Source organism: Callospermophilus lateralis, chromosome 13 (genome assembly GCF_048772815.1).
Source record: "Callospermophilus lateralis isolate mCalLat2 chromosome 13, mCalLat2.hap1, whole genome shotgun sequence".
Lineage (NCBI taxonomy): Eukaryota > Metazoa > Chordata > Mammalia > Rodentia > Sciuridae > Callospermophilus > Callospermophilus lateralis.
The window spans coordinates 24,827,050-24,842,796 of NC_135317.1; the positions used below are offsets into that span (position 1 = coordinate 24,827,050).

At 42.9% G+C, this 15,747-nt stretch overlaps 1 protein-coding gene across 2 annotated transcripts in view; it reads right to left on the reverse strand.

The window, feature by feature from the left end:
* The window catches only part of Sfmbt2 (Scm like with four mbt domains 2), a 203,414-nt gene that overhangs the window by 108,637 nt on the left and 79,030 nt on the right, over positions 1–15,747 (reverse strand). The window lies entirely within an intron of this gene.

Genomic DNA, 15,747 nt, shown 5'->3' on the forward strand with positions numbered 1-15,747 from the left:
CCATAATGCACAACACAGAGACCTGATGGAACTCACTCTGCAGTATCCACATATCTACACCAGCGGCACCGAGTCCAGGTAAGTCGATTACCAACTGATGAGAGAACCTCGAGAGAGCGATCGACTTTGACAGAGGCTGCTGACAAATGAGTAACGTGAAGGTTGACATTAGGCTTTTTATTTTATAACCAAGCTCCTCCAGGATTCATTCCTAGGAGCAGAACTGCAAAGGATTTACCAGGTACTGACAAACTGCTCTTACCATTTAAACTCTTCATCATCGGTACACAAAAATTCTCATTTCTGTCCATCCTTACTAATATTTCATCTGATCAGACTTCTTAAATTTTCACCCATCTCAAGCATATGAAAATATTTGTGACTTTGGTTTTCATGTTTTTGAGTATCAGCACAGTTTGATATTATTACATGATGATAATTCAGGTTCCCCCTGGGAAACTGCCTATTCACATCCCTTATATGTTCTATAGACTCAACTTTTTAAAAAAAAAATTGATTTGCAGGAACTCTTCATATATTTTAGTTATTCTTCATTTGATATAGCATGACTCTGACTTGGTCCAGTGTTAAGCATGAGCCTTTTACAAACAGAAATGAGATCTTATCACTCAGTGTTATGATCTCAGGTGTACCCCAAAAGCTCATAGTGAGACAATGCAAAAAGGTTCAGAGGAAAAATGATTCGGTTGTAAGAGTCTTAACCCAATCAGTGATTTAATAGCAACAGAGATTAACTGAGTGGTAACCTAAGTGAAAGGGTGTGGCTGAAGGAGGTGGAAATTAGGGTGTGGCTTTGGTGTATAGAATTGCATCTGGAGAGTGGAGAACTAACTAACTCTCTGCTTCCTAATCTCTTGTGAGCTGCTTCCCTCTGCCACACACTCCACCATGATGTTCAGCTTCACCTCAAGCCCCAAGGAATGGAGCTGGCCTTCTATAGACTAAGACCTCTGAAACTCTGAGCCCTCAAAGAAACTTTTCCTCCTCTATAATTGTGCTGCTTTGGGTCCTTTAGTCACAGCAGTGAAAAAGCTGGCTAAACCACTTAGCTACTGACTCTCAGAATAAATTTCAAACTCCAAAGACTGGCTCAATGACCTTGGTGACGTGGCTGCTCTCCACTAGTCCTCTTTGCTCTTGACCCTGAATTCCTCAAAGATCTTCTCTTCTAAGGGGTCTCCTAAGGACTCTCCTGGAGCTCCCCCAGACCCCCTCTACCCCTCCTCAGCTGAATCGGTACTTCCTTACTGGTCCTCCCTGATGCCACACACTAGCATCTCCCACAGACCCAAATTCTTCCCCTTCTCAGACATATTCCAGGGTTTAATTCCACATTTGTGTTCACTTGTCCACCATTTCCAGGGGTCAATTCCAGGAAGCTACACACAATTCAGTCCCATTGTGTGCACAATTCTATCCCAATTCCTGGAACAACAGGCATATGGTAGGTAGTTATTGAATTTTGACACAAGAAGGAAGGAAAAATTGAATGGTTTTTGTTATGATGTAGATAGGGGACGTCCCTCAGAAGCTCCTGTGTTAATGCAAGAATATTCAGAGGTGAAATGATTAGACTTCATGAGCCATAAACGGATGTGTCCATCCCACTTTCAATGAACTAACAGTGATAACTGTAAGCAGGCAGGTGAGGCATGGCTGGAGGCAGTAAGTGGGTCATGGGCCATTCCCTGCAAAGGTGCATCTTCCCTGCAGCCCCTGACCCACTCTGCTTCCTGACCTCATCATTGCTCCTACGCCAGAGCAATGGAGTTGGGCATCCGTGGACTGAGACTTCTGAAACCATAAGTCCCAAATGAACTTTCCCTCCTCTAACTTCTTCTTTTCAGATATTTCAGTCACAGCAATGAAAAGCTAAGTCAAACAATTTTATAAACTGTATTTGTTTTACTAATCTTTTCATGAAATAGCACTTGCTTAATTCAGATTAGGAGCTAGTTGCCATAAATATTATGCAGACTTTTCATTAAAATATAATTTAATTCAATGTCTTATCAGAAGTCTTTAAAAATATTCTGGTATTCCTTTTGTTTCTTTCTGCTTTGTATTTGCCAGTTTTTAACTGCATATATATGAGGCAGATTATCATTTACAATGTTAGTTCAGCCCATATAGCCTAGAAAACCAGGGATTGATCCATTTAATTAATCTGGCACTTAATATCTTGTAAGATAGAGACAACACTCAATATCTGTCTGATGTTTTCCTTCTGCATGGCTGACACTGTCAGTCCACTAGGTAACACTGGTTCTGTTCACTGTAAACGAGGCAGGCACTCAGGGGTCACAAATATTCAAGGTCCTAAGAGTACCTGAACCCCACAGGACCAAGTTCACCCTTCTCTGATGTTCCCAAGAAGTTCTCAGCACTAACAATAACCACGACATGCAACAGAAAATTCATAAAAGACAAGACACTATTTATGACATTCTCAAAGTATAAGCCATGTAACTCTGGGCACAAAGTAACAAAGATCCCAAAAGATAAATAACTTCTAAAACTATTTGAAGAAGTTTAAAGCCTTATCATTGTTCCCTGGTCAGAGAATTTTTATGAAACTTCTCTCCTTACACAGTTTCTCCAATTCTCCTCTAGCCGCCGATATCTCACTTTTATAGACATTTCTGCTACTGCTTTAAACATTTTTCTTCTTTTAAAGAATCTCCTTCCAAAAAGTTAGCCATCTTCCCCACCACATAGGAAAAACTGCCTACAGGTCTTTTCCTAGATCCCTCTGCAGAGGAAACTGTCAAAACTGAATCGACATAGCACATGAGTCCAGAGCTCCAAGCTCAATGGAAGAGTCACTTTCTTGTTAAAGATTTTATTCTCTTAAGTCTCTCTTTTTCAAAGCTGATTTCTTTCTGTAAAGTTTATTTCTTTACTGGAGCAAAAGTGCTTCCATTCAAATTTCCCCCGATAGTCTCCTTAGGGATATGTTTTAAAAAAAAAAAAAACAGGCTTGCAAAAAATTTACACTGCCCTTCACATCTATCTGATTAAATGAGTCAGTCTAGCAACGGTTTTTGCATTGCTGTCAGTGACAGTTAACTTCATATGTCCACTTGAATGTGCCATGGTGCCCAAATATGTAGTCAAACATCACTCCGCATATTTCTGTAAGGGTGTTTTTGCATAAGATTAACATGTAAGTCTGAACACTTTGGGGAGAGAAGACTGCCCTCCATAATGTGAGAGGGTTTCATGTGATCGTTCAAGGCCTGAATAAAAGAAAAGACAAGGGCTGGGATTGTGGCTCAGCGGTAGAGCGCTCACTTAGCGCAGGTGGGACCCGGGTTCGATTCTCAGCACCACATAAAAATAAAGGCATTGTGTTGAGTCCATCTACAAAAAATATTCTCTCCCTCTCCCTCCCTCCCTCCCTCCCCCCCCCAAAAAAAAAGAAAGAAAAGAAAAGACCAGCTTCCCAGAACAAGAAAGAACCCCCCAGCAGATGACCTTGGGTCTTCCTCCACAGCATCAGCTCTTCCCAGTTCCCCAGCACATGGTCCTGGGACTTGAACCGTCAATCTTCCTAGGTCTCCAGCCTCCTTGCCTCGCCCCTTAGATATACAACCTGCCAAGTATGTGCGCACTCACACACACACATACACACACACACTGTTATAGTTTGGAGGCAAGGTGTTCCCCAAAAGCTCACATGTGAGACAATACAAGAAGGTTCAGAGGAGATTATTGGATCATGAGAGTCTTAACCCTGTCAGTGAATCAATCCCTGATGGGATTAACTGGGTGCTGGCTAGGCGGGGTGGGGTGTGGCTGGAGGAAGTGGTTAAATGGGGGCGTGGCTCTGAGGTGTATTTTGTATCTGGAGCTGGAGTCTCTCTCACTCAGCTTTTTTATCATCATAATATGAGCTGCTTCCTTCTGCCACTCTCTCAAGCCATGATGTTCAGCTTCATCTTAAGCCCTGAGGAATGGAGCCGGCCTTCTATGGACTAAGACCTCTGAAACTGTGAGCCCTCAAACTTTTCCTTCTTTAAAATTGTTCTGGTCAGATCCTTTAGTCACACAGCAGTGGGAAAAAAGCTAACTAAAACATACACCCTCACATACATCCTAAGGGGTCTGTTTCTCTCTAGAACACAGGCTTATTGATACAGCATCTTATTACTAACAATTCTGAATGTTCCATGAACCAAAAAAAAAAAAAAAAGGACAACAAAAACAGTCAAAGAAAAGTGGGGGGAATAATAGTGACCAGTCATCAGACAGTTCTTGCAGGTTGCATCTTCAGGAGTGCACCATAAGAAGCCTGTGATAAACTTGTGCCCACTGAGAAGCCACCTGAGACAGGAAATGACGGGTTCCAGATGGTGCTGCCTGAGCTGGAATTCCAGCTCCATCCCGCAATGAAGGGTGACATTAGAAATGCCTTCCAGCCTCTCTAGGTCTGTCCTTATCTGTAAATTTAAAATCCTTTTTTAAAACAAATCAAATAGATGTTAATTGAGAAGTCACATTTTTATATTTCAAAGCTAAAACCAAATAATTATCAGTCATATAAATGCTTCAAACAGGAAGAGAATTCAGGATTTCAACCCATTATAACTCCAGCGTGTTTGCTGGCTTGATGACCCCAGCATACTCCACACACCCCGGAGAATGGCCAGGTTCAAAGGTCACCCTGACACTCGGGCATTAGAGGACACCTGCAGCACATTTCCGCCCTCACCTTCCCCGACACCCCCAGCACACCCCACATCTCCCACCCTGAGTTCCAGGGGTGACTGATAGTTCAATCCAGAGGGCTCTTATTTGAGCCCGAAGGCTGAATCCATCCTGGGTGAGGCTGGCAGTGGGGTCTTGAGAGGGTCGCTGCTATTGGCTGCACACTTCACTCAAAATAAACCATAGTTTGCCCTTAACCAAAGGGCGGTAGAGACTAAAACCATTAGAGCTCTGGGCCACCTGGAGAGGGCTGTTCTCTCACAGACACCTCTGTCCCCAGCCTCTGCAGGATGCACTCTGGGTCAGCACCAACGTGTTCCACACTTTCAGCTTCTACCTGGAGTCCTGCTGCAAACCCTGACTCATGCCACCACTTGTGTCTCTGGCACATGGCTCCAGTCTAACATGCTCACCCAAAGCCCGACAGCCAAGCCAGCTCTCAGACAGGCCCATTGCTAAAGTGTGATAACCACTTATTATATCCTCTTAACTTGCCATCCACATGGGCTCCAGGGAGCTCAGGAGCCCACAAAATGGAACACAAACTGTGTCTATGTGTATGTGTGTGCAAAATCTCATCCAAGAAGCTTCCCCGGGTTCCTCAGATGCTCAGAGAACTCCATGACCCTTCAAAAGATGAAGAACTACTGTACAGAAAAATGTTACTACACCAAAATACAGCTGGGATGTGACCACCAGACTGCAAGCGCCCTGAAACTTCACGCCCTACCGTACCCTGTGCCTAACACAATGCCAATCAACGTTACCACGCAACTCTCCTAGGGAAAGCAATTTATTATCTTCCCCCTCTCTACACAGATACTAAAATTCTGATTCCAAAATCATCTATTAACTGTTCTCCATGTGCCAAACACTGTGCTGGCCATTTATGGTCAACATTTCCCTGGTGCTTTCAAAGTGCAAGGAACTGGTTATTCTCATCTCCATTTTGCAAATAAGACTCAAAGAGATTAAGTAGGTCTGTATTCACAGAGACAAATACCTTCAAGACTGTGTCGGCAAGGGAGATGACAGGTGCCTGCCCCCATTTCTCTGGGCTCCTGCTGAGCCACTTTGCCCACACTCCCAGTTGGCCTACAGCTTCCAATTGGGCTGGGCGCTTCTTACTCTGCCTCCTTATCAGTACTTAAAAGGACCACCCTCCGCCTTCATCCACCAGGCCAGGCACAATGTGCTCCCTCAAGGCACACATGACATGTTGTAGATCTGCCCCACTGTTCACCTATACCCTCCTTCAGATGGTTTGCTCCATGAGGGGGGAATGCCACTCTTGGTTCAAACTTCCTCCCCAGACCCACCATGGTCTCTGGTGCACAGAGATACCTAATAAACACTATGTAGATGAGTAAATGTGTTTTTAAGAATGTCAAGTGTAACAGAGCACTGGATTAAGGATTAAAACACTTTCTAGACCTATTTCTGCCACTGTTTACAAATTCCAAGAAGGTTACATATATCCTTTGGAATTTGATATTACAAAATTAGAGCATCCCTTGAAAACACACATGTGCAGTGTCACGTTTATGTCCCACAAAAGTCCAGATAGTTGGAAAGGAAATAAATACCAGCAAGACATGATTCCTGTGCTCCAGGAGTTTGATTAGGAAGACGGCATGTCAGCAAGGAACTCAGAGGGAAGGAGGGAACCACAGGTACTAAAGAAGCCCTGAGCCCAGGAGCAGGGGTGGCTTCTTACTGGAGCCACCTTAAGAGCTGGGCCTTGGGTGCATTTGGCATAGGTGTATGCAGATCAACAAGGTCACCTACGGGTGCTCTGCAGGCAGGAGGTGAAGGAGGAAGGCTGCTTGGTCCAGGGACTCTTCCAGATGTTCAAGTGAAACGAAGGACACCTGAACACATGAGGCAGAGGAGGAGAACCCCTGAAAGGAGATGCCCCAGGAGTCCCAGGAACAAGTCCAGGCAAGGACAGGTCAGTAGGCCCAATTGACCCACAATGGCCAGGCCTGAGCGGCACCTCCAAATCTAATCACCAACCATTTGAGACACGAGTTTCACTAGGGGTGGTGAAGGCAGCACTGGGAACAGGTGACATCACAGAACTGACATCAGAGAAACGGATGCCACTTCAACAAAACAAGCTGAAGCCACCACTCCCAGCTGAGCCATTTACTTGCTGTAGCTGTAGAACTGATATTTCTTGAAGTAAGTTCCCTGAAAGCTCACTAGCATCCCAGTCATGCCTCTCTATCCTAGGAGTTCTCGCCCGGGCCCTTCCTAAGGCTGAGAAGGGAGCGTGACCGAACAGATCTACCTATGAACAGGGAGCAACATCACTGGGTTAGAACTGTATTTAAAATGGGGCTGAGGGTAGCAAACATCAAGAGCTAACCCAATACAGGTATGAGGTCTAGAACCTCACGAGGAACTGAGGAGACAGGAACCTGGGGAAGATGGGACATCTGTAAAACCTTCAACAGGCCTCAGTCATAGGTGGGTGGACGATTCCAAGTCCATCACATATTGTCTGCTCAAAAACAAGCCTGGCAAATGACCTCATGGCCCACCATGCAACTCGCCTCCACTTCTCCACCTGCAGAGAGTGCCTTCACGATTCTGACCAAGATCATCTTGCTTATAAAGCAACCCCATCTCCTTCTTTCCAATGTTGCTGCACAACCTTCAACCACATATGTTACTAGTTTGCTAATAAGCCTCTTCCTTGTCTACTCGGGTGGTTGAAATATTTCAATAATAAATTCAGCTCTCATAGTTGGAATTTATCTTCAAGATTTTAATATCACCCCAGCCTTAGTACTTGCCTCAATAGGGATGCTGCAGGAATCAATGAACAGTAACTAGTCACCCACAAGAGAGCAATGCTACTCCACGGGCTGAGTACCTCAGCAGGAGCTCTCAGCACCAGAGCTGGCAGTGACTTGGACCCTGGACCCTTGACCCTCTGTATGACCCAGGTGAAGTTCCTGGCCAGGACAAACAAGGGTTCTCAGGGCTATAATGTTAGGAGAGATACCTGGACAAGTAAAGGGCTTGATTTTTGTTGTTATGAGCAGGAAGGTCTACTAAGAGTGACCAATTATAAGGAACATTCCAAAGTGCTGGAATTGTGATTCAAAACCATACATCAGGTTAGTATTAGAGGAAAACAGTTCAGAAAGAATAGAAATTATGACCTGCCTTCCCATGCAGTTTAGGAAAAAGATGACCAGCCACAGTGCTTAACTCAATAGCTGCATTTGGTTTACAAGCTGTGGTTACAACGAGAGGCAGTATATCTGAGTCTCTCTCTCTCCCTCCCTCATTCCCTCCCCCCCATATATATATATATATACACATATATACATATGTGTGTATGTGTGTGAGTGTGTGTGTGTGTGTGAGAGAGAGAGAGAGAGAGAGAGAGAGAGAGAGATTTCTTTTTCTTTCTGCTTAAGAACTAACTGGAAATTTTGATTAGGTCCCTAAGGCTCTGTCTTCTGCAATTCTTAAAGCAAAATGCTACAACATTTTGTAATGTATCACAAAATACAACTGAGTACATCACGTGATATTTCAACAAAAATTTTGCAAAAGGGCCGGAATATATAAAAGAATATGCCACTCTGGTGCTGTAATTCATTTTGAGTGTTGACTATAAATTCTGCCTGCTTTATTACATAAACAGAATGCATTTGGATTATTGCATGTGGCAGTTCTTGAAAAAGCCAGCTGTAAACAGAGCCTGGACAAATTCCCTGAATTTTCTTCTATCAATTACACGAGATCAAATTATGTTTGTAAAAATGAAGCTTTACTACTAACAATTATTTTTAAGCAATGAAATGTAACAGATATTAACTTATGGTTTTCTTCCTGTTAACACTAAGACCACATTAGATGAGATTTATAGCTGTTTAACAAAACAAAAACTATTATGTCAGGCTTGGAAGCAGTAATTCATCGACTTATATGGAGCAAACAATTCATGCCAGATGAGTGGGGAGGAATAAATTTCCTACTCATTTTGTAACCATTATTCCTTCCAACCAGGGGAAGATTGGGCAACCTCAGACTCAAAAAAAAAAAAAAAAAAAGCAAAAATGGTGTACTAAAACAGGTCCCTGTTTATACATTTACTCTAAACACAGTCTAGAATATGCTGGCCCAAAAGTCAAGTTGGGGGCAACTTCTTTCAGCTTACCCAGTATTTCTATAACCCCATCACAATTAACCACTGAGATTTAAAACCAGCCTCAAGTTGCAATAATATGGAAAAACATCTCTTTCCACAACCCCTTCTCATCAAACTTCTTATACATTTTTAAAATATTTTCTTCATGAATAGAAGGAAAAGAAACACGATTAGTCCCATCTCAGTTATAAGCAGTGATACAAGCACAGTTGTACAGAAAAGTCAGACAGGAGCTGACCCTGCTGGACCACAGGAGAAGTCAGATTGCATAGCGATGGAGAAAACAGAATTACTGCCTCCTTTTTCCACCTCAGTCATCTTTTATGCATGTCACAGAGGCTTAAGAGGCGGTGCAGAGAGAACGCAGACATGGTTAGAGAAGTGTTCACTACATAGATAAGGCAGGGCCCCAGCAATGGCTCATCTGGGCGGGGGGCGGGGGACAGCGAGTAGAAAGGGCCCAAGCAAATTGCTCATGGATGGACTTGGTTTCTCACTGCAGTTTCACGGAGGCTCTGCCTTAAATTGGTTTTGTTCCAAGGGACCCTTAATAAATCAGTTTCAGAACTCCCTGACGCATTTCCACTAAAAGTAATGTTGCAGGAACACCCAGAGTCTACAAAAATAAAGTGGATAATATCAACTCTGCCTAACTATCCTGCACATGCTATCCATCCCAAGGAACACTTCAATTCTGAATATTCAGGTCAGAAGTCATTCAGGAAAGGAGAACGGAACCTCTCTTACAGAACAGAAAAGAAGAACAGATACCCCCAGGTACCAGAGCATTACTAACCCTACCAAAAGAGGTGGTTCCCACCTTGTATGTGGGAAGGCAGCTCTCCATGGCAGTCAGCTCCTAATTATGTAAGAAAAAAGAATGTGTCCTTTGCACCCCTGCAGGAACAGCTTCATGAGCACCAAGAAAGAAGGCTGGATGGGCAGAGTGACCCTTCTTGCTTTCCTTTTTAGGGATGAAAACAAGAGTGCCCACTGCTAGCTCAGATTCCCACTCTCTATACAAACAGAGCACCTATGTTCATGAACGAGATATTGAAATACAAGTTCTTTTAAAAAAAATTGCAAATACAAAAATTCTACACGTTACTGAATCTCAAAAGGACAGCTTTAAGGAAATAAACTTCAGTATTATAAATTTGTTTTATTTCATTTATTTACTAAATAACTTCAACTTGATTCATTTTCCCACTGACTTAGAAAGATGGTCAATTATTAAAATACACCTATATCTTAACATTTAAAAGATCCGAATTATGACTATAGGGGTCAAAAAGAAGCCAGTAGAACCAGATGAGCCACTGACAAGTTCCTGGAGTAAGCCTTAGCTAGAGTGTCACCCGGGACAGCAGCCTTGGCAAAGCACAGCTGTGAGCAAAAGCCTCTCCACATGGCCTGAGTCTGCAGGGCCCAGAGGTGACAAGTGTCATCTACAATCTTGAATGGCTGGAAAAATCACTACTTCGTGACATGGGAAAGTTATATGAAATTCAAATTTTAGTGTTCGTGAATGACTGCCAATGGCTTCTCTGGTGCAGCCACAGTGCACTGGGCAGCTACAGCAGAACCAGATCACCCACAAAGCCCAAAATATTGACTCCAGCCTTTCAGAGGGAAAGTCTACTAATGCTTGCTCTAAAGGTCCCAGAAGACAGAGGCATTAGAAGGGTGGGAGTCGGGGATCAGACAGTGCGCATGACTCATCAAATAGTTATCATGATCCTCTACTAATACTCACCATGAATAGAAACTAAAAGGAAAAAGAAAAAAAATGTATATATATATGTGAAGCCAAAAAGAAAAGAAGACAAAGAGAAAATAAGGACCAATGACTAAGGAGAAAAGAGAAACATTATCATTGCTCCGATATACTCTGTACAATGCTATAAATTGCTAGATAGTCAGCGTCTTATTACCCAAGTTGAAATTAAAAGTGCATGCGTAATTTTTATTATGTAGGGGAAAGGGGGCACTAACTAAAATTACCAATCCTACATCCTCATGCAAAAGCATCCCAATGACAATAGGCAGTGAATATATGGAATACCCAAGGGCAAAATTTCTTTGAAGTCACAACTTATGTAAAAATATTCAAGCAAGCAAAACTCAGAAAAATGTAAAAGATAGCATGTGCATTAACTTTTAAAAAAGTAAAATATGAGAGAGTAAGTCTTACAAAAGGTATAAGATCCTCACCAAAAAAACAACAATACTTTATGGAAAGATTATTAAAGAAGTTATAAATAAAGGAAATATATACTATGTTCATGGATTAGAGAATGCAATATTATAAAGATATTAACTTTTCTTAAAATAATGTAGTCAAAGCTGTTCCTATCCAAATAAGTTTCAACACATTACTTTTATAGAACTAGATGAGACAATTTTAAAATTCACAGAGACATATTGTGACAAGAATAGCCAAAACACTCTTTTAAAAAACCAACAGGGTGGGGCTAGAGTTGTGGCTCAGTGGTAGAGTGCTCATCCAGCATGTGCGAGGCCCTGGGTTTGATCCTCAAGCATCACATAAAAATAAAAAATAAAGATATTGTGTGTCCAACTACAACTAAAAATATTTTTTTATTGGTTGTTCAAAACATTATAAAGCTCAAGACATATCATCTTTCATACATTTGACTCAAGTGGGTTATGAACTCCCATTTTTACCCCAAATACAAATTGCAGAATCACATCGGTTACACATTCACATTTTTACATAATGGCATATTAGTGACTGTTGTATTCTGCTACCTTTCCTATCCCCTACTATCCCCTCTCCCCTTCCCTTCCATCTTCCCTCTCTACCTCATCTGCTGTTGTTCAATTCTCTCCCTTGTCCGCCCCCCCCTTTCCCCTCACAACCTCTTATATGTAATTTTGTGTAACATTGAGGGTCTCCTACCATTTCCATATGATTTCCCTTCTCTCTCCCTTTCTCTCCCCCCCACTCGTCTCTGTTTGTTAATCTTTTCCTCATGCTCTTCCTCCCTGTTCTGTTCTTAGTTGCTCTCTTTATATCAAAGAAGAAATTTGGCATTTGTTTTTTAAGGATGGGCTAGCTTCGCTTAGCATAATCTGCTCTAATGCCATCCATTTCCCTGCAAATTCCATGATTTTGTCATTTTTTAGTGCTGTGTAATACTCCATTGTGTATAAATGCCACATTTTTTTATCCATTAATCTATTGAAGGGCATCTAGGTTGGTTCCACAGTCCAGCTATTGTGAATTGTGCTGCTATGATCATTGATGTGGCAGTATCCCTATAGTATGCTCTTTTAAGATCCTCAGGGAACAGTCCAAGAAGGGCGATAGCTGGGTCAAATGGAGGATCCATTCCCAGCTTTCCCAGGAATCTCCATACTGCTTTCCAAATTGGCCTCACCAATTCACAGTCCCACCAGCAATGTACAAGTGTACCCTTTTCCCCACATCCTCGCAAAATAAAATATTTTTTAAAAAGAAAAAAGAAACAGGGCTGGGGTTGTGGCTCAGTGGTAGAGTACTTGCATGGTATGTGTGAGGCACTGGGTTCAATTCTCAGCACCACATATAAATAAATAAAAATAAAGGTCCATTGACAACTAAAAAAATATTAAAAAGCAACCACAACAACAATAAATGTGGGAACTTGCCATGCAGATAAAAAGTGGTGATACTATAATAATTCTAAAGGTGTGGTTTTGGTAAAGGGAATAGACAAAGCAGAAATACAGAAACATGATGGATGGTTACATCCAGAACCACAAATCAGTGGGGAGGGAACAGACTTTTTGATAAATGGTGCTGGGACAACCGCTTATCCATATGAGGAAAACTGAAGTGACTCTTGTGCCACACGCTTTGCACAAAAACCATTTCCTGCTGAACCAAGGACTCAAACATTGAAAGGCAAGACCATAAAGCTGCTGGTGGCAACAGTGGGAAATGCACTCTCGCCGACCGTGTGGAGGAGGGAAGGAGTCCTTCCTTGGACAAGGAGCACAAGGGGTTGACAAATTCAGTGTAGTCAAATCAGGAGTTTCCACTTAACAAAAAGTCACTAAGGAGAGAGCAAAACTACAAGCCACAAACTATGAGAAGGAATGGGAATTTCTGCTATAATGTCAAATGAAAGGCTCCCCATTTGGCAAAATCGTGACTGAGGATGGAGGGAATGGTGACAATATGCACTTCCAGGACAAAGCCCAAGCCCAGCATCACCAAGATGAAGAACATGAGGCGAATCCCAGCTACTCCTGAAGCCGGCCGTGGTCAGCTGTGGTCAGCTGCTTTACTTGGTGTAAAACATCAATATCTTACACTGTGAGGACGAACATGCCCTACTTACTGGTAACACGTGATTCTCACAATACAGAAGCAGCTCGCACTCTCAACTAATTGTACCTGAAATATAGAACCAATGTAGGATTAATTAAGAACCCCTGCGAACCGGTGAAAAGGGAAGAAACAAATGAGAGAATGGGCAAGAGGCTTACACAAGCACTTCACAGAAAAGGGTATGCAGATGGCTAGAAAAATGTGAGAAAAGACCCTGGAGCGCAAGGGGCCTCTTCCAGCCAGCTGAAGACCCACCTAGAACAAGTGAACAGCCTTCCCACAACAAGAGGCATCTCCTCCAGCCTGCTCACCTGAGCTGGGACATGTGTCTTCACCACTCTTATGAAGGGACTTCACGAACGTGCACTGACTGACCTACAACCACTGACATACTCCAAGTCTGGCCCCGTTGCTCCGATCTATGGTTTCATCAACTACATACCCCTGTCCCAGGTCTCCTGCATCAGGTTGAGGTCCGAGGACTGGTTCTTACCAACGAAAAGTGAAGCGATGCTTTCTCCCAGCTCTTTCCCATCTGCCAGCTAAAAGGAGAGAAGGAGATGGCCTTAAGATGGCAGAGCCACAGGATGAAAGCACCTGGGCCCAAGAAAGGTTGTCAGTTCACCCCAGACTGTGAGATGAGCAAGACTACAGTTTGGAAGTGAAATGTCCCCCCAAAGGCTCATGTGTTAAATGCTAGGTCCCCCGAGGGGCACTGGGAGATGAAGACCAGTGGGAGGTCCTTAGGTAGTTGGGGGCGTGTCCTCCAAGGTAAGGAGGCCCCGCCCCCTCCTGACTCTCTTTGGCTCAGGGGGTGAGCAGTTTGCTGGGCTTCCTGCTCCTCCGTGATGTGCCAACCTTCCCAGGGGCCCAAAGCAACGGGGACACTTAATCCTCAACTGGAATCTCCAGAATCATTGGCCAAAACAAACGTGTTCTCTTTTGTAAGTTCACTGCCCTGGGTATTTCATCACAGGGACGTAAAGTTGACTAATACAAGCCCGAAGCTGAAATGCAATAGCCCCCAGAAACCCTGAGACTTCAGGGGGCTCAGTTTCAACAGCCAGCTCGATTCCCTGTAGGCTTCCCCTAGACATCCACCCTAACACACTTGTATAGGAAATATATCACCACTGTTTTCTATTGCTAAAATCATAATTCATTAAAAGAATTACAGCCTCTTATGCCCACATAATCATTTCTGCAAAGGTGGGTACGGTATCTGTAACCAGGAGAAATCAAAGCTCATTCAGGCAAGAAAATCAGTCAAGACCAAAAGAGCTCAATAAGCCCTTTCAAACCCAGAGGTTTAGAGCAGTTTCTCAACGCCAGCACTACTGACATTCTTTGTTGTGGGGGGCTGTTCTGTGCACTACAGATGCTCAGCAGTATCCCTGGACCCTACCCATGAATGCAATAACACTCCCCCGCCATTGTGACAACAAAAACCATCTCCAGATATTGCCAAATGTAACCTGGCGGCAAAATCGTCCCAGTTGGGGACTAATGGTTTAGACAGAGCACCTGGTAAACAGTTTCAAAGGCACATGTTAATTTAATGACCTGACTCCTATCTAGCCAAATGCCACAAGTGCATTTGATCCATAGAAACATCTTTCCAAAAAGCACACAGCTCACTGCTCCAGGCCAGAGGGGAAATGCCCATGCTGGAACAAGGTGCCAGGAGCTAAGACCTCAGTCATGAGATGACCATTCCAAGGGCTGCCCCACCTCGGGCCCACAGTTACTGTGCCCTCAGTAAATGCTCTTCAGCTTCAAAGCACATCCACTTATGAACACTGTCCTGGCTGGCCAAGCAACAACCGCACGCACCAGACAGTGACCGAGGGTCATTTACAAACATGCAATTTGATATGCTAAACACTCTCAATCTAAGGAAAAACAACTAGTGATGAGACTGATAAAAAGACTATTTCACTCAGGAATCTCTGACATTTACCTTAGGCAAGGTCTGTCTGACTTTTTTTTTTTTAACCCTCCTCAATGGATTTTCTTTAGAATTTTCTTTTCCTAAGATTTAATATCGGGTTGCTGTACACTTCCTGATGCAGTCTAGCTCTAGAGAGGAAAAAGGTAGATCAGATTTTTTAAGGGAAGGATTTTATCCAGGTTACAAATTTTCCCTGGTCAAAAAAAAAAAAAAAAAAAAAACTAATATTTAATTCTAAATTAAGGTGGGGGGGGACCTCATTACACAATCTGTATAATTGTACACAGGACGAATCTCTTCTTCCCCATCTATCGTATGCCTGAATTACCAAGAACACAATTGCCCTCTTTGAACTTGACAGAATTAATCTTGAGCTGAACATTTCTGGTGCCTATTTCTTGGTAGTTTATCTTTTTTTGTGGCAGTCAGGTGGTTCAACTCTCCTTTGCAAACTAACTGATTCTTAGGCTGATGGTGACTTGTCATTTTTCTACCTGCAAATTCATCAGCTAAGAATGCAAAGTGATTTTTAAAACAGAATTTGGCTAATAAATC